This window comes from Onychomys torridus, chromosome 6, assembly GCF_903995425.1.
Source record: "Onychomys torridus chromosome 6, mOncTor1.1, whole genome shotgun sequence".
In the NCBI taxonomy this organism is placed as follows: domain Eukaryota; kingdom Metazoa; phylum Chordata; class Mammalia; order Rodentia; family Cricetidae; genus Onychomys; species Onychomys torridus.
This window is the reverse complement of record NC_050448.1, coordinates 132286966-132307470: the sequence shown is the minus strand read 5'-3', so window position 1 is coordinate 132307470 and position 20505 is coordinate 132286966.

The following is a 20505-nucleotide window of genomic DNA, read 5'->3' as shown; positions in this document are numbered from 1 at the left end:
CGGTGGGTGTGGCAGGATTTTGCATTGCACACAGAAAGACGGGATTGCTTACAATAGATTGTGATTCACTGAAGGACTCAGAGACCCAAGGGATGTCCTCCAAAATTGTTTCAATATGTAAAATATTTTCTTGGCACTTCTTTTTTACTGGTAACATATCCAGTTTCCCAATCTAAATACTTACATAAAACTTTTCTTCCACAGGTTGACCTCAGCTTGCCATCTTCCTGCCTCTGCCTGTCAGCTGCTGGGATTGAAGGCATGCGGCATCAAATGGAGCCACAATTCACCTTTATGTACAGGTTTTTCATCTATCGACATGAAAGGCAGGCTAAAGGAAGAGCCCAAGCACATCTGTTTGGCATTGAATACTAAATACATGCATGTTTATTAGAAGGGCTGTTTTCCTGAGATTTCTTAGGGCATTTGAGAGGAACATTTGGGCAAAGCAAAACAGAGAGCAAGAACCAGATGCAAGATGTCAAAGGTGTAGGGTCTCAGTCTCCCCAGACTGCTGCACACACAGAGCCACACAGTCAAGTTGTTATGTTAAAAGAGCATAATTCTGTTGTACCTCAATAAGGGGACAGACACTCACAAGCAAGGATTGGTAGGGTTGTGGTTCCTCAGAGAGCTGCTTTGCTAAGTTCAACCCCTGATTTATGAGAAAGTGCTTCCTATTTCTTCTCATCATATAGAATGTTTTGTGTTTCTTTCTTTGTGTGTCCCCTAAAAATCTCACTCACCTGGCGTCTCCTTCTAAATCCCAGGATTCATTCATAGGTTTATTTTTGGGTGTTTAACATATTAGAAGTGAAAAGTCTCCACTTCAAATTAAGGTTACACTCTGGTTTCAGATGGACTCTGTGTGGGGATTGTACATCTACACACAAAGTATGATTGTGGTGACCTACATATTAGGAAGGATCTGTATTCTATATTATATAAAGGTTGATAATATATATATGTATATATATACATATATATGTATATATGTATATATATGCATGTAATTGATTTCTTTTCAATGATTTTACTTTTTATGATGGACATATGGAAAGTATATTTTAGAAAACAAAACAAAACAAAACAAAACAAAACAAAAAAAATCTGCATTGTGGTCATAGAGATCAATGTCAAGCCAATCATGATGGGCTGTTGTGGTGATATTGTGTTCCCCAAAATATTGTGCACCCTAATAAACTTATCTAGGGTCAGAGAACAGAACAGCTACTAGATATAGAGGCCAGAAAATGGTGGCAAACATGCCTTTAATCCTATCACTTGGGAGGCAGAGATCCATCTGGATCTCTGTGAGTTTAAAGCCACACTGGAAACAATTAGGCATGGTAACTCATGCCTTTAATCCCAGGAAGTGATGACAGAAAGCAGAAAGATATATAAGGTGTGAAGACCAGAAACTAGAAGCATTTGGCTGGTTAAGCTTTTTGGCTTTTAGCAGCAATTCAGCTGAGACCCATTCGGATGAGGAATCAGAGGCTTCCAGTCTGAGGAAACAAGATCAGCTGAGGAACTGGCAAGGTGAGGAAGCTGTAGCTTGTTCTGCTTCTCTGATCTTCCAGCACTCACCCCAATACCTGGCTTCAGGTTTGATTTTATTAATAAGACCTTTTATGATTCTTGCTACAGGCTGTTGCTATAAATAGAGTAGGGTAAGACTCACCATCCAGTAGGAACTAGAAGGTTCTAGACACAAAGGACACTCCACAGCTCCTGCCATAGCACTGCCCCTGTGACAGAGGCTGACCTTAGCTGCCAATGGAAAGAACATGGTGGAAGCCAGTCTAGAGGCTCCTATGCAGAAACTCCACAGGAACATATTTCAAACAGTGTAGTGTTTCCTTAAGGCTGAGCCTGTGTCCTGCTCCTCCAGCAACTTTGTAAGAGTCATAGGGAAAGTCATCATCAGCTCTTAGATGACACATATTAAAAGACTGTGGCCATTTTATTAGGTAATAAAATTAAATTACAGTGTAATTTAGGTTGCTCAGAAGGGTAGCCCTAGTACCTTGAATTTAAGTTAAAAAATATGCTACATAGGCATAATTTATAATGACCTTGCTAAGATAGCAATTTAAAATGTGAACATGCACATACATGTTGACTCACATTTTTAGGAGTAGCCAAAGCTGTGACACAGTTCTCAAAGTAAGGACTTACCACTGCTACAGGGAGAGTCCAGCTCTCTAAGAAGAGCAAAAGGCTTTAGGGAGAGAAACCTATAATACTATATTTCTCCATAGGAAAGTAGTAAGGCACATTTTATTATTTTCCCTCTACTTCCTAACAAAACATCAAGGATAGAACTAGATTATTTGTCAAAAACATTTATGCAATAAATGTGTCATTTTGCACCCAGAGATTGGTCATATTATGCTAAACACACAATAAGAGAAACCATACAGATTTAATAAATTGTAGTAATTATATTGACTCTTTTTGAGATTGATATTTTGAAGAATGTGATACTAGAGAGTACAGCTGTTGGTTTCCACAGGCAAATGACCATCTGACATTTATGGCAGATATCTTTAGATTATATACAAATCTCATATTCTATAAGTTCAACAAAGAAAACAGAATTTTAGTTATTTTGTGATTTCTATTATAAAATAGTTTGCCACCAGAGGCAAGAGCAGCTGTTGATTATGCCATTCTAATCCATGAGGCATGCAATGTACAAGCCCCATGAGCAGAAACTTTTTCACTTTCACTAAGATAGAGGGGATTAGGGGCATAGCTACTGGAGGCAGAGCCTGTGCTGGGGCCTGGCCTTTTTTGGATTTTTAACAGTGACAGGGAGGCTGACACACTCCCTGTTGGTTAGACAAGAATAATGTGAGAAAGGAGTACCTTTCATGTGGTTCCAATTCACAGAAGCAAAAGGCAGGAAAAGTAGATGATGGGCAACCATTGACAGCTTCAAATGTTTTTGTTTGTTTGTTTGTTTTTTACTGTCAAAAACATGAATATGAAAAAGATAAAAAATATAAAAACAAGAGTCTTACCATGTAACTCACCATAGTAACAATGATAGATGCTTCTAAATAGATAAATTTGTAGACAGTTATATAAATTGAAAATTTATTTGTTCATAAAGAAGGTTATTATTTTAGTTACATTTCCATTTCTGTTATAAGATTCCATAGCCAAGACAGCTTATAGAAAGGTTTATTTGAGGCTTATGGTTTCAGAGGGCTAGAATCCATCACTTTCATAGCAGGGAGCAAGGCAGCTGGCATGTGGACATGGCACTGGAGTAGTAGCTGAGAGCTTGTATCTGATCCTCAGTCATGATGCAGAGAGCAGAAGAGCCTGGTATGTGCTTCTGAAACCTCAAATTCCCGTCACCCCCAGAGGCATCACCTTCCAACATGACCACATCCCCTAATCATTCCCAAGTGCTCCATCAACTGGGGACAAAGCATTAAAAATATAAAACTATGAGGACCATTCTTATTCAAACCACCATGAGTATTACCAAGTAACTGCTACAAATAATTATCGAGTGACTGCTGCATGAAGACTGCTATGTCTGCCCTTTGGGAAGTAAGCTATATAATGGTAATATTGTCATACAGGTGTGAGAGCATCCACAATTGTTTGTTAATTAGATTGAAAGTATAATTAAACATAAATTATAAGGAATTAAAAAAGGAAGCATAGACAAGATATTCTCAGGTAAACGTTGAAAATGATGTCTGAAGTCAAAAGAAAATTTGTCTAAAAGTAGAAGAATAACATTTCAATGGAAGGAATTATGAGGATCATCATATCACAAACACAGTAGCATTTATGCAGGCCCCGTGATAAATAAATACCTTTAGAGAGGGAGAAACTGAGGCATGAAGAAAGAGACCAAACAGCATACAGCCATTTCAGTAGAAGATTTGGCAGAAGTAGAGAATTACCTCACCATAAATTGTGCTTCTACCAATAATGGTGTCGTTTTAATGGAAAGAGAGGCAATAAGCAAAAATGTTTTATGTCAGATGGTCATAAGTATGCTGAGAAAAATAAAATTTCCATGCAGAGGAAGCTGAGCAACGACAACAAAAAGAGTAACAACTTATCTCACTCCCAGATGCTATGCAGGAGCCACCAGGAGCCTAGACCAAAGTGAAGCAGGAGTGCGGCTCCATGGAGGTACTGGTGATGGAGAGTCGAGATGCTCTCAAGTCATCTAGTGCTGACTTGAGAGCAAGATGGAACAAGAATCACAGTTACTTCAGTGAAAACTGCAATAGACCATCTCATAGACACAGGACTTTGGAGGATCAGGAGAGATGGGATGCAGACTTATACTCTGCTATTACCTTTTAAATGTACTTGAAATGCCCAAATGTATGTATATGTATTGGATAAGAAGTTAGGAAATCAGACACTACAGGTTCCCAGAGGAGTCAGGACTATGAAACTAAGTCTTTAGCTTATTGTAGTATTGAGAGTTATGAGCTCTGGAACAAATTAAATAGAACAAAGCACCTAATGTACTATGCAACTTTTTCAGTTTGGCCAAGGATCCTGCTTAACCATCTGAAAAATAAAATTAATTTTCCCTGAAAATTAATCAGGCCAGGTAAATTAATTATAATACTTCCCATTATGTAGTATTTATGACTTTTATTATTTGTTATTATGAATAAGCAGTGATTAAAGTCATTGCATTATATGACAAAAATCTAAAAGTTAAGTACAAATAAAAAAGAAATCAGCATGTAAGTATCAAAATCTTTTATATTTAGAAATGGAGGAAAGACAAAGTTGAGGGATGGGTGTTCAGAAAATATGGAGGAAAGTCAGGGTGAATTACCTTTGCAGAGTCAAACAAACCCTCCTGAGATAAAAGGCATATCGGCCATGAATGGTTGGGCAGGTGGGTGCCCTGAGGAGTGAGAATATTGGATGCTGCTGCAGGATCAGGTTGACTTCACAGCCTCTGTGTCAGAATTGTTGGGTTATGTGCTGTGATGGACTAGAGGTAAGGCAGTGGTGTGGTGGGGGATGGGTGGGCACTTACCTATGACTTTCCCTGATGCTGTGTAACTTAAGCACTTGAGGGAGAGGGAGTTTATTTTGGGTCAAGATCCATTGTAATGAGGAAAGCATGGCAGCTGGAGTATGGGGTAGCTGGTTGCTGTGGAATAATCCTCTTGTACACTGTAAAGATTTGTCACTTGAATTGGTTTAATAAAACACTGGTTGGCCAGTAGCCAGGCAGGAAGTATAGGTAGGGTGACAAAACTAAGGATGATGGGAAGGAGAACAGCAGAGTCAGGGAGTTACCAGCAAATGCCGAGAAGAAATATGAAAATGCCATGCTGAGGAAAGGTGCTAAGCCATGTGGCTAAATGTGGAGGGTTGGTTTAAATGTAAGAGTTAGCTAGTAACAAGCCTGAACTATTGGCTGAGCATTTTTAATTCATATTCAACCTCTGAGTCAGTTATTTGGAGCCAGGAGGTTGAGACAAGAAACGTCCAATTACATATGGCATCCAATGTGGGGTACCAGATGATGAGCAAATCTGATTAATCCTATCAATAAAAACCAAGAGTCAGATATTGGGGTAAAAATCTGAACAATCAGAGAAGCAGGGAAGCAGTCATCAGTGCTGTGGGATGTTCTCTATGCTGTGAATGTGCTGCTCTGATTGGTTCATAAATAAAACACTGATTGGCCTACTGGTGAAATTATTAAGGCCACTCCACATAGTTAAAAGGGAGGTTTATTTTGTGGGGTAACTTACAAATGAAGGGATAGGTTGCAGAGTCTGGGAAAGGTATGGCGCAGGTGGTGTTCTCTGGAGAACTCTGCTTGGTCTACCTCCTTCGTCCAGGGTCCTAGAACCAAGAGAAGCCTCTCCTCTCAATCCTGGGTCTTCAGCATCCTCCCTCAGCCCAACCTTGTGGGCGTGACCATTACCGAAGCCTCAGTGGGGGTTGGAACTTCCAGGCCAAGGCTGGAGGCTACCCTACTACATTGGCCAGTAGCCAGGCAAGAAGTATAGGTGGGACAAGCAGAGAAGAGAATTGGGGAAAGTGAAGGCTGAAGAAGAGAGACCAGCCAGCCGCCGCCATGACAAGCGAGATGTAAGGTACGGTAAGCCACAAGCCATGTGGCAACTTATAGATGAATAGAAATGGGTTAATTCAAGATAGAAGAAGTAGATAACAAGAAGCTTGCCATGGCCATACAATTTATAAGTAATATAAGTGTCTGAGTGATTATTTTATACTTGGGTTGTGGGACTGTGGGGGCTTGGTGGGACCTGGAGAGAAGCACTCCAGCTACACATCAGTGATTTCCTACCTCTTCATCTCCCCTGACCAAAGGTGCTGAGATCCTGTCTCAGCCCTGCCTTACTACTTCCTGTTCCTCTCTCTACAGTCCTCCACACCTCTATGGTTAACTAGTAGCTAACGCTGCCCTCTGACTCCAAGCAAGCTTTATTTGCCAAGATGCAAAAAAAAATATCACACAACAGCTGGTTGATGTAATGGTTGTATCAACAGTGAGGAACAAAGAGTGATTAATACTGGGACTCAGCTCACTTTCTCCTTCCCCTCCAGTCTCCAGCCCCTCATGGAATGTGATCTTCCCACCTCAATTAACCTAACCCAGACAATTTCTCTCTTGCATGCTGGAGGCCAACCTAACCTAGATAATTTCTCACATGCATGATGCAGGCCAACTTAATCTAGATAATCCCTCAGAAATGTTCCTGGAGGATCATGCCCTGGGTGATTCTATATCCTATCAATTGATAGTCAATATTAATAATCCCAAGAATCCCCTCATGGATGATGCGCAAAGAGCGCAGGTAGAAAAGTGGCCTGTTGTGTGGCTGTTTCTTTCCTTTGAAGATGTGAGCGGTGAATGTAGATGGTGTCATCAACAACAGAAACAAGGTTACTGGCATGCTGATGGTTAAATCTGACCCAATTCTCAACTAGAAGGCTCAAGTTTAAGTAGAGATGTAATGTTTGTGCTGTGAGCTTGTGAATGTGGGTAAGTGTGTGGATACAGACACTGTTGGTAAACTGGGGGTAGAAAGATGTTCCCTTTTTGTTCATTGCATATATTTTCTTAGTAAAATGAGGATTGAGGCAAAAACCAGAAATTTAAATAGAACAGATGATTAGAATAATAAGTTTTCTCTGAAATTGAGTCTAAACAAATTCCCATAACTCTCTTGAATATTTCTATTTTTTCTAAAATGTTATGGGGTATATAGGGAAAGAAACTTAAGGGTTAATATACAATGCACATGCAGATCTAGTGTTAAGACAAACATACTCTTTAACTTAGAGTGTGGAAAAAATGAGAGAGATGACATGGGAAAGATGCCAACCAGCTCATCCATGGATAGGATGTCAAGAGAAATGAGGAGAGAGCTAGATAAAGCCCTGCACAAACACAGCAGAAGAAAAGTGAAATATGGCTAGGGCACAAGAGTAAGAAGCAGGTGATTACAGATAAATCATAAATTAACAAAGAAATTTCATGTATGGTTCCCCAAAATATCTAGCTTCCAAAGTGGTTCAGATGGTAAAGACAGTGCATACAGTTATTCATGCCATAAGAAAAGTCTGGAAATAAGTAAGATCAAGTCATATCACTTGTAGAGTTCTCTGGAATTTTCAGCAGTCAGAAAAAGTTCTCAGTTGCTGACCTTCTGTGAACACATAAGGGAATGCTAGATGCCAAGGAAGAATCATTAATCAATATGATGGATGGGTGTAGAATCTTCAGTGAAGGCCATAGTCACAAATGTGCTCAACAAACAGAACAAAATAGTTATATGAATAAAAGCATAAAATGTTTTGGGTCACCATGTAAATATTATACTCAAATTTGTTTGCTGTCTAAAATCCTCAGGAAGAAAACTTTTGTAAGTAATCCTGAAATTAATCAGAAGACATGACTATATCTAAAAATGTCTTCTAGCCTTAAAAATATAGACTCATTACCCTGGAAAAGTACCTGTCCACCCATTTTCTTTTTAAATGAATGATTTGGTTGATGGACAAAACAATGGGTCCATCATGGTATCATCATGCACCTGTATCTCATGTTTGTCTTTCTGTAGCTGGGCATCTGTATCAGTAAGAATAGATAGGAACAGTCTGGGTATTGGTAACATTAAAGAATGGAGAGTAATCTACTAGACACCATTCAGGAAAGGAACTCACAGAAATACAGTTATTATAACTCACCCTTAAAATAAAGAGGACATATTATGTTAGGTTAAATGTACTTACATAGCTCAGGAAAACGTAAAATCAGAAAGATATTAAAAATTCCAGTAAATTGATAAGAAATACTGATTTGTGCTAGTCTGACCTTATAAATTACTTCCTTAAAACTCTGTGGTAAATGCTTCATCTTAAAATTAAATGATATCCTTTTGAAAGAAGCTAAAAGGGAATGCTTTGATTTGTTACTTAGACATTAAGTATCATAAGCAAGCATGATGGTTTAAAATATGTATCCCAAAGAAAATCATTAGCATGCCATAGATTATTTGAGCTGTTCCTTTCTGTGGAGTCTTCACACACACACACACACACACACACACACACACACACACACACACACACGAGAGAGAGAGAGAGAGAGAGAGAGAGAGAGAGAGAGAGAGAGAGAGAGAGAGAGAGAGAGTTAGTTTAAGTTTTATGTCTTTGGCTATTTCAAGTAGAGTGAAAATGCAGGATACAAAGTGACTTCTACAAATAAATTCAGAGTGTATAATATATTGCCCTGGGTTGTGCCATACACTTTTTAAGGACTATTAGAGCATTCTGAGTTCACATTAAATGAAAAGGCTTTTAGGATCAGATTTGTAACATGCCATGTGTAATTGTAGTCTGCCCATTTTTGTGTTTATGTGGGAAGCCAATAGAGAGATGTGTGAGTCAGACCATTCCGTTTTCAAATTGGATGTATGTGAATTGTTGAAATTGAGATCTGAGAAGCCATATATTTTTGTGATTAATGTGTCTACTTCAGGTAACTGTAAATCTATTGCAAGACTTTTGACTCACCATTTTACTAACTGTTTATAAGTGACTATTGAGTTCTTTGCCACAACAGGGACATTGATGTTATCCTCTTCAAGAATGGGGTATGTCTTGGAAGAGGGGTAAACATGACAAGAGGGGTGAATATGACTGGCAGAGAATGTGGAGGGCATTGTGAAATGTCTTCTAGACATGACAGTGCTATTGCAATCATAAAAACATAACACCTGTGGATAGCAGGGTAAAACCTAAAAGTATTCAGTCACATTCCATTTTTGTTCCAGTGTGTTCTACTCTGAGCTGTTACCCACAGTTTCCTGAGAATAGGCTATAATCCCCAACCCTACATAGGTATCAATTCCATGGCCAAACCACAAATGTTAAATCCCTACCTGAGTGTTCTGGGCCACCAAACCTGATAGGTTAAAAATGTACCACTATGGAAAGTGCCCAACTACCTTCTTCTGCATTACACTGTGATTGTATGGGAATTTGACATTTCCTTTTTTTGTGTGTTTTTCCCTTTAAAACTGACTGCAGTCCATGCCTCAAGGATGCAGTTTGGAGCCTGAAACCTGCCACCTCTCTGCTATCAGGGTTTTTTTCTAAATAAAATACTTGGTTGCTCAAACCAGGTCATTTGTGGTGGATTATTCCCAGATTCTTGGACCCTAACACAAGTAAGACCAATGCAATAAATTATTAAAAAAAAAAAAAAAGACATGAGAGTGGGAAGGGATTAGCTGGGGAGAGAAGTGAGGGACAGTAGGAGTCAGGAGGATGTGAGAGACAATAACGGGTGGGGGACATGATTGCAGTCATGAAAGAAAAGAGAAACAAATTGTAAGAAAAGCGTTCATCAGTGGACTAAATGACTACATTTGCACTGATCTGAGAGTATCTCTGTATTACCAGGATATTGTTCTGATTTGTATCTGTCTAATAATAACGAGAATTAGAAACAAAGGCTCTCCTATGAATCAAAAACAACCTCTCCAATAACAAACTAGAAGAAAGCCAAGGAAGGGAGAAAATACATATCACACAGCTAAGGCTATGAGACCTTCTGTGAAAGGTCCTGTAGTAAATGTCTAGGGTCTACAGCTGTGGGCTGCACGCTGTCTGTGTGAATCCTAGCTCAGCTAAGTGTGCAGGTGTCAGGGACCAAAACAATACAGCAGAGTGGACTTAGCTCCACAGCATTTGGAGCTGAGACACTGATGAATTATCCACATTATTTTCATTAAAGATAGTAACAAAAAGTTGTGAACAATACCACAAAAATATTACACAATTTGTCCAAAGCCATAGAACTAGAGGTGATGAATACCAAGACCTTCCTGATACCACAGAAAAGAAAATTGAAACACTGGAGGTCAGCTCTACTCCTCATCTCTTGCAATAACCTGCAGGTTGCTTAGGTATGCTTGATGTTCTATTATGATATATAAATAGTTTCCAATCAACTAAAGACCCTGTAGTGGTTTGAATAGGAATGCCTCCCTCCATAGACTCCTGGGGAGTTGCACTATTCAGAAGGATTAGAATGTGTGGCCATGTTGGAGTAGGTGTGGCTTTGTTGGAGGAAGTCACTGGGGTTTCAAATGCTCAAGTCAGGCCCAACATCTCTCCCTCTTTCTGCTGTCTGCAGTTCCAGATGCAAAACTCTGGGCTCTTTCTCCAACACCACTTCTACTTGTGTGTCACATGCATCCTACCATAATAATGATGGACTAAACCTCTGAATGGGAGCAAGCTTTTATTAAATTATCAATCATTGCTCTTACTTTTGGACCTGTTACAAATATCAGGTGAATCACCAGCTTAACTGCCAGGAGGAAGTATGTGATTGATAATTTACAGGTAAGTCATTTTAAGCCCCCTGTCTTTATCTGGAGACGTGGAAAGAGTACAGGTAGAAATCTCCAAATGCTGTTATGATGGTGGTCCCCACTGAACCTACCATATACTAAGGTGACTTGTTCATGTTCTATCAATCTGGTTGGCTAATGTCCATGTGCCCTCATCACTAATGACATAAACCCACTGCAGCAATCACACCTGCACTATGCGGAGTCTTCAGAGCAAGTTTTAGATAGAACTGATTGCTGTGCCAGTGAACAAGTGAGATGTGGTGACAAGAGACCTGATACCTCTCTGGAGTGCAGAGGATGGATGGCTCCAGCAACAGACACAGAACTGAGATCATAAGCCTTCTCTTGTAGCCAATGAAAGGCTTCCTAAAGAGTGGAGCCTATGGTTCAGAAAGGCAAAGTGAGTAACAACTGCAGCAGAGTTACTGAAGAATCAATATTGTGTGCCCATCCTGTTAGCTGATCACATACAACTAATATGCGTGTATTTATAATTTATATATACATACTAGTAAAACAGAAGAATATCCAGGCATGAGTAAACTCTACAATCTATCTACTTTTAGGTGCAAGAAATGTATCTTAGTCTGGAACCTCCTGAGTGTGATGTAAAAATGTAACTACTTCTCAGGAGCCTGTGGGAAAGCCTGACATTTTTAGATATTTGGTTTTTAATGTACAGGGTTTGTTTAGATTCAATATAAGATAAAAGTTTATCTTAAACACTCAGGAAAGTTAGAATAGATAATACTGACATGTTGTGTGCTTAATCAATGCAGAATACCTTCTTAACCACTTAATATGCATTATCTTTAATATTTAAAGAGGTTAGTTCTTCATTATTCCCATTATAGTGATGAAAAAACTCTGAGGTTGATGAAGCTGAACTAACTTCATCAGGGTACAGAGCTGGTATCAAGGGCCAGACTGGTTACTACACCCAAACTTCATCACATCATCCTGCATTCAGTGGCCCATTATCTCAGCCCTGTATACTCCTGGAGACTCCAGTGGCTGCTGGTACAGTCACACAGCTGTAAGCAGAGTAGAATTCTGACCAAATCAATGCAGTAATTCCCTCTTAGCTGATATGAATGAAGGACACCAGTGAGAGTTTATTTATGCAGATATCATAAGTCATTATAACTATAATTTGATTTCTATTTGGCAAAAAAATACTACTTGGTTTATATATGTCTGAGAAAAAACCTATTAGATTAATTATTCATTAAGAGAACGTTTTTTTCCTCACTGTCCTCTTTTAACAAACTGTTACGCTAAACTTAACCAATCTCCAAAACATGAAACTAAGCCTTTTTGAGCAATTTCAAACATTTCCACAAATGAATAGACACAGCAACATGTCATGAAATATTTCCCAGTTATAGTGCCTACACAGCTTCACAATAATATATTTCTTTATTTAAAAGCTATTTTATTGCCTCTTTACAATGTTCAACATGTCTTTCTCTCCTTGTTACAAAAAGCATTAATGTGAGGGAAGATATGTGTGCTGAAGCACAGACCGCAAGGCTTCTGATTCCCAGAGAGCCTGACAAACCACACTGATAGCAGCTTTCTATGGGGAAATGCTCTGTAAAATTACTTTTTTGCATGTGTTTAAATATTACTCATAATGGAAAAAAATTTTTCTATAGAAATGCTTTAAAATAATATACCTGCTGTTACCATGTGGATGCTTTTTTTTTTTTTAAACAGAGACTTTTATAATCCCATATACTCTTTATCCCTTTCCATTTCAGTTCTATCATGGCAGAAATGAACAAAGTAGAAAATTCAGTATAATTTTACCACTCACATTAGCAAGAGAACAATGGTGAGGGGCTGTGAACTGTTCTTCCGTCTGGCGTCTTTGCAACTGTTTAGATTAATAGGTACAATAGCAGCTGAAATTTTCTGGGCTATGGTTCAATGGGGTTCAACACCCCCTTGTGAAAGGACTCATCCACCTGTGGACAAAGAATCCTTCCTGTTACCATGGCTTTGGCCAGAGGGCCTGATATGGTACAGAGTCTGATTCAAGTTGCAAAAAGGAAAACAAACAGTCCAGTTAACTACACTGTCTGCTTCCATCACAAATTACACCAGCAGAGATAATCAGTGACTTAGGAGCTTGCAGGGCTCCTTAGCATACTGTGGGCTTGCTAACAGTCAAGGCAGTGTTCTACCATATGAGTTTAGTATACTCAGCTTAATAACAAAATATAATAATAATTCCTATCTCACAAGATATTAAATTGATGTTCATTAATGTCAGGATTTATGAAGTCTAGATAGGGAAGGTCCAAAGGCTCCACCACTCCCAAAGGTATTCAAGGCAATCATCAGTCCTTGGGGTGTGTGTGTGTGTTATTTTCTTCAGTGGTGTAACTGCTCATAAGGACCCTTCTTCCTTAAATAACACCCCACTCATACTCTGGTAAGTAACTCTTATTAAACTCTGAGGGTCACATAGAGAAAGAAGGAAGACATAGTAGTGGGAGGGGCTTGTATGAGAATGTTCCAGTGGTAAAGGAAGGGGTAATGGAGGGGGTGGAAACAGATAAAATTTTCCCACTCTCTGGTACCTGAATAACCAGTCAGAAGCTTAATATTAATTACAAACTGTTTGGTCTATGGCTCAAGCTTATTGCTAGGTAGCTATTACATCTTAAATTAACCCATTTCTATTAATCTATGTATTGTCATGTGGCCATAGCATTACAGGTCGGATGGCATGTTGCTTCTTGGGCAGCTGGCTGGTGTCTCCTCTGATTCCACCCTTCTTCATCTCAATCTCTTCAGTTGGAATGTACCACCTAACCTTATTCTGCCTTACCATTGGCCAAACAGCTTTATTTGTCAACCAATGGGAGCAACACATATTCACAGCGTACAGAAGGACATCCCACAGCAAGTGGGTAATGGAGGGCACAATTTCTCTTCTAGTTTGTTTTCTGTTGCTGTGTTAAAATACTGCAACCAAGGCAGCTTAGAGGGAGAAAGAGTTTATTTGACTCAGTCCAGGTCACACTCCTCACCTCGGGAAGTCTGGATAGGAACTCAACAGGACCTTGAAGTGAAACTGGGGAACTGATTCACACCTTAGGGCTGAGATGAGTTCCTGAAAGATGTAAACCTTATTTGTCTTATTTAGGATTTTATTGTGGTGAGGAGACACCATGAGCACAGCAATTCTTACAAAGAAAATATTTACAGTTTCAGAGGTACAGTTCATTATTGTCATTGTGGGGACCAGCTTGTCTTGCAGGCAGATGTGGTGTTAGCTACATCTTAATCAGAAGGCAACAGGAAGTCATCTGACAGTCATACTGAGGGAAGCTTGAGCAAAAGAAACCTCAAAGTCCTCCCCACAGTGACACACCTCATCCAGCAAGGCCACCACTCCTAACAGTGCCACTCTCTTTGGGGGCCATTTTCTTTCACACCACAACAGTATTGTTCAGGATGGTGAACAAAAACATATTTTAAAATAAGTTCTAGGAATATAATTCCAGAAAAAAATGTTGCTAAATCATCTTAAAAGTTATTGGGTCTACACTGTTCGTTTTCTTTAAACAGTGACATGAAATCAGTCCAGTTAGATGTGACTGAGATCTAAAAATTCTCACTCTGAACCCCTCTGTGAGAGGGGCAAAGTTTTGCACCCTGTGTCCAGATATTAACTAAATTTCTGTCTGGTTCTGACTTGCAGTACTGCTGTGTGCCACCTTAAGAAAGAGCAACTGAGAGAAATACCAGAATGCACTTCTGAGTATGAACCTGCTTTGGAATTGTTGTGTTGCATCTGTGGGATTAAATGTTTTAAGGAGTTGTCAAGTTTAATTGGTGAGTTTGCATAGTTCTGGTTAACTGGCAGCATCACACTACCAAGATTTCTCCTTTTATCACTTTATGTTAACTCTGTGATTTAAATATTGCCATCTGTGAACAAAGCCTACAGAATTAAGAAAACAGCTTCAGTAAATTAAAATCCTAACTGATGGGTAATTTGAGGATTTCAGCAATGTTGTTTGACGTTTGGTGTGTTCATTGTTATTTCCCTACGGCAATCAGCCTGTCTGGTTGTGTATGCTCACTGGAACCAAGCACCCTCTACATGCTGAGAGGCTTAAAGATGACAAAGAATGGCAAAATCGAAATATCAGCAATTAAATACAGCCATTTTAAGAACAATACATAGAGCTCAAAAATATAGGACCTGAAGGACTTAATTGTGCCCCTAAGAAGCTCACAGGATCTGCAGTCACACACCAAGATCTCCCTCCAGGACATACACAGTCATAAACAGTCTCCTATCTGTTTGTTTGTGTTTCTCTTTACCAGGCTTTTTGTCTGGCTACTGACTTAAATATCTCTTTAAAAGCCACAGAGGGCCTTTTAACACATCTTGAGTTTCCCCCCCTAGTTTTCTTGTTTATTCCTACAAAAATGTTTCTCCTTCAAATAGTTATCAAATTAATACAATTATTTAGTAGTGCAAAGAGCGCATCTTAAAGCTAACATTCCCTGAACTACACATGTCTGGCTCTTGTAATAAAAGATGCAGTCCCTCGTTTATTCTTAAAGTAATCCTTGATGGTAGATGTCACAGTTATCTGAGATTGGCCTGGCCAGAGCTGAGGCTCAGAGATTAAGTAATTTAGGAAGTCACAGAATTAATTATTTTGGTGCCAGGATTGAAACTTAGAATATCACACTCAACAACCCCAAGAAAAAGAGCTTGTTAGAAAGTGTCATGAATAAGGGGAGAGACAAAAGGCAGGAGAAATGAAGCCAGGAGAAGGAAGGTGGGGACAAGGGAAGGATGGAATGCTGCCCATGGAAACTATTGACAGGGTAAAACCTTTATTATGTTTCTGGCCATTTCCCCCTTAGTGATTTGTCCTGTACTTTGAGCTGTATCTATTGTTCTTAAAATGGCTGTATTTAATAGCTGATATTTTTGATTTTGCCATTCTTTGTCATCTTTGAACACTGCATTTGATCACTGAGCTATTTTTCTCAGCCAAATGGGATCATGCTGTGCACAGGTCTTCCTTTCCAGATGTCCTACTCTGCGGCCAGACACAGAATTGCAAGGCTGCAGGACAGCAGGACTGAGAGTCTGGATTCAGATGGAATTTCACCACTTTGGCCATGTGCCTTTTAAGTTTGCAGAGATCACGGGTCATCTCTGAGTAAAGATCCAAACTGTGGAGTTAGGAGAATGATGAATTGTAGAATGTAGAGGAGTTTGTCATGCTCATGGGTTTGCCTGGGTGAATCTTCACAACTTGAGATTTTTCTATATGACAAGGGGAACAATGAAACTCATACAAGTTGTGTGAAAATTTAACCAACTGATAAATTGTAGGGTCAGGATTTGATCCCAGGGTGGCCCATGGAATCCCAAAGCCTGCACAGGAAGTAGACTCAGTGTGTGCTTGATGCAGCTTCTGGTTGCAGTGATTCTGCAAGTTCCTGACATGTTCTGAAGAACTGTTGGTTGGTTATCTTGCACTTGGAAGCATGATTGCTTTCTTATATTCAACATATACTTGTTAGGAGCTCTGATGTGACATTGGGGACTGAACTGACAACCTCAAGAATGGTCTCTGCTGCAGGATGTCATGTTACAGCTGAAATGGATATCAGAGCTTTCTTTGAACAGGATGATACCCACAAAGGCATTTTAACTGCAAAAACCAGATATTTGCACATGACTGTCAGTCAGGCACCATGGACCTGTAATATTATTGAGTGGACATATCATTCCTTAAGTAAATAATAAGCTATTTTTTTCAGCTGTTCAAAGGATGCTCTTTGCAAGATGACTAAGCACAGAGACTCAGCCTTTCATTGTTTTAGGATGTTTAATGTAAAAATGTTTTACCTGGATTCACACATAAAAACTGCTTCATGTGAACTATAGGAACTCCCACACTTTGGGCTGAGGGGGAAATGGAGAAGCGGAACATCCAGAAGATCCAGGTCCTTTATTTCTTCATCTTCAACTATCTCTTATTCTGAGTTAAAAGCAGGTCTGATGAGCAACTCCCAGAAGCCCATTGTGATTCCAAACCTGGAAGGGCTCTGACTTCCGTCATTGCCCTATTATGTAAATGGAGAACTTAGATACTGACAGCTTAGTGTCTTCAGCTATCATTCAGAACAACGTGACTGCACAAAAATGATTGACATATAGCCAACACTCAATTAACAGAAGAGTTTATTAGAAGTACTTTGTATTTTCCTCTTTGAAAACTTCCCCACACTAGGAAAAGCACAGGCAGAATCCCTGGCTTGTTTACCCCTGTACTCTCATGTTTTGAGACTGTCAGAAAGTATTCAGTACAACTTTGTATAGTATGGAAATACAAGGAAGAAATTCAACTAACTTCAGAGTCAAAGGTCAAAGGTGACAATATTCTAACCTTACTGCAGACCAAACCCTCTTTAGAGTATTGCTGTGGATATTTCTCTCTATAAATAAAATGCTGTTTGGCCAGTGGCCAGGCAGGAAGTATAGGTGGGACAAGAGAGAAGAGAATTCTGGGAGGTGGAAGGCTGGGGCAGATAGATGCTGCCAGCCGCCGCCATGTCAAGGAAGATGTAAGGTAATGGTAAGCCACGAGTCACATGGCAAAGTATAGATTTATAGAAATGGGTTAATTTAAGATAGAAGAAGTAGATAATAAGAAGCCTGCCACAGCCATACAGTTTGTAAACAATGTAAGTTTCTGTGTGTTTACTTGGTTGGTTCTGAGCATCTATGGGCCTGGGGGGTGAGAGAGATTGTCCTGACTATGGGCCAGGTAGGAAAACTCTAACTACAGAGTATGGCTTCTTTCTGCGGGTCAACTGTTCAGCCAGCAGCAGATCTGCCTTTTTCTGGATGCCAGTGAGTGAATTTTGCTTTCTCTGGTCCTAAGATGAGACAGTAAAGGAACTCTCAAGCACTTTTCTGCAGAAGGAAATTGGGAAGCCCTGCTCCCCTTTTGTCCTCCTGGCTGTTGATATAAAGATGGAGAATCCTTGATGAACCCCTCCCTCCTGCCATTAACCCTCCTGGTCCATGACAAACTTGTATCTAAGTCATGTTTCTCTTCTCTTCTTAGACTCATAAATGGCTTTCTTCTTAGAGGCTGTGTAACCCCTGCAACTAGCAAGAAGCAGTGAGGTCAAGCCTTTTCAAAGGTACACAACACAGCACATTCAAGAGAAGAATCAAATCCAGAGTAAAAGTGAATGTTTTCTACAATGCTATTTGACACAGGAAGGTCTTTGAAGTCCCAGGAAAAGTGTAAAGTAAATTTGCATAGTGACATTAAGAGCAGATACATAGAAAGAATGCTCCCATCCTTGGAAGGGAGGAGTGGAGCACAAGCTTGCTAGTTTACACTAACAAAGGTCAGTCACTTAGGTAGAATTAAAGATCTTGTAAATAGGAGGGAGGTTGATAGGGATGGAAGAGAGATATGAAAGGAAGGGGAAGGCTAGTCAGAATGCAATATATGCATGCATGAAATGCACAAAGCACAAACCTAAAAATAAATCATTTATGAACTTAAAAAAAACCTAATTTGATTTCTGGCTCAAGTCATCTGCAACTAACTATTCTAAGGCAGTCTTAAAATTTATTTAGGACAAGCCAGGCTTTGTGGCCATGCCTATAATTCCAGCACTCTGCGGCTAAGTTTTGGGGCAAGTTGGAAGTCATCTTTGGCAATATAATATGTTCCAGTCAGCAAGAGCCACATAGTGAGACAATATCTCACATAAAATAAGTAGAAGCCTTAAGGCTGCGTGGATGATCAACCTCACTGCCTGCTTTTCTCAGTCACATATAGATGTTTTTTAGCTTGGTCAGAGATATCTGCACTTTGAATTCTCCAATTCAGCTGTCTGAAGACAACAAGTGCTGTTCTTGCATGTTCTTACCTTTTTCTTTTTGCAAATCTTAACCAATGTATGAAACAGTAATTTAGAGTTGGTTTGGTCTGTGTTGGAAATCTCTGTATTAGAATGTACATGCCTGGAAACAGGAGTAAGATGAATTTTACAGTTTGTTGTTGTCCCTTTCACTCTATGACTATTTTCATGAAAGAGTTAAGCATAACTGTTAAGTCAGAAAGTTTTGTGGCTGGTGAGATCCTGTAAGCCAGATTCAATAAGGGGACATGCCCATATTCACAGACCTGCCAGGAAACTTGCCCATGAGTGATTCATCTCTTAGTGCCAGGTTCAGAATGTGTGCTCAAGACCCAGACCTCAACTCCATATGCTTTGAGAAACTGAAGTAACAGCAGAAAATCTGACTGGCTGTCAGTGGTGAGAACAGGGGCATGCTGGGTGTTTCACTTCTCTGCCACAAGTATTGTGCACTCAACTTTCCCCCATTCCTCCTCAGTCTAACCTTTCAGGGACAATAAACATGACATGACAGGGGGCCCAACACATAAATTACACGACTTTAACCTGTTTGTGGTTTGTGACAGGTTTGGGACACATCTGGACTAACCCATTAGGGAGGGAAAATATCTGGAGAGTCCTAATACGACAGTAATCTGTACCCTTAGTCAGCCATACGTTTGTGCTTCATTCCTTAGAATTAAATATAAATAAAATAAAAAGAAAAGAAAGGTATCTAAACCAAAGAAATGTACTTGCTTAAAGCAAAAGAAATATCTCTTGTCAAATGAAATATAGTAGTAGACCAGATAGTGCTTAACATTTTAAATGAAATCAACAAGAACAACTATTTTAAAATTTAATCATATGTTTCTGATCAGGAGTATTGTGTGTGCTTGTGTGTGAGGGTATGAGAGTATGTGTGTTATCGCTGAGATAGCAAACAGTGTAAGCACCTGTGGAATTTAGGAATTTTCAAATATACACTGGAGTAAGTAGACAGACATTCTAGTGTCTCTATAGGGTCTCAACATTTCTCAACCTTCCTAATGCTTTGACCTTTAAATATAGTTCTGAATGTTGTAGTGATCCTCCCCCACAACTATAAAATTATTTTCATTGCTAGTTCATAACTTTAATGTTTCTACTGTTATGAATAGTAGTGTAAATATTTGTGTTTTGCAATGGTCATAAATGACCCCCAAGAAAGGGTCATTTGACTGCCAAAGGGATTGTGAATCACAGTATGAGAACTACTGCTATAGATGAAAATCTTCTAATAGTGAAAAGAGTTTTGAAGTGTTTATTCTTCCATTAATACATATCCAGTATTAATGTGGGTCCATCACTCATGTAGCAACCAATAATTTCTCTCTCCCTTAAAGACTATGAAGTTATCACACATGTGTTTATAATTGGGACTTCATAACACTCTGGGTGGTGAATAAATATCACATACAAGCCACTTAGTAATGTGCTATCCAGTGATCATGAAGAAATAACATTTTTGTAGAGATATTCTACCTGCCTAAAACAAATCACAGCCACATTCCTTCTGACAGCTTCATGCAGATTGTCTTGTTACTGTCTATAACAGAATTAACAGAGGTGCTCTGTGCTCCTCTGACTAAATGGCTGAGTTATCTTTAAAAGCTCCTCTACAGCCATTGTCTGA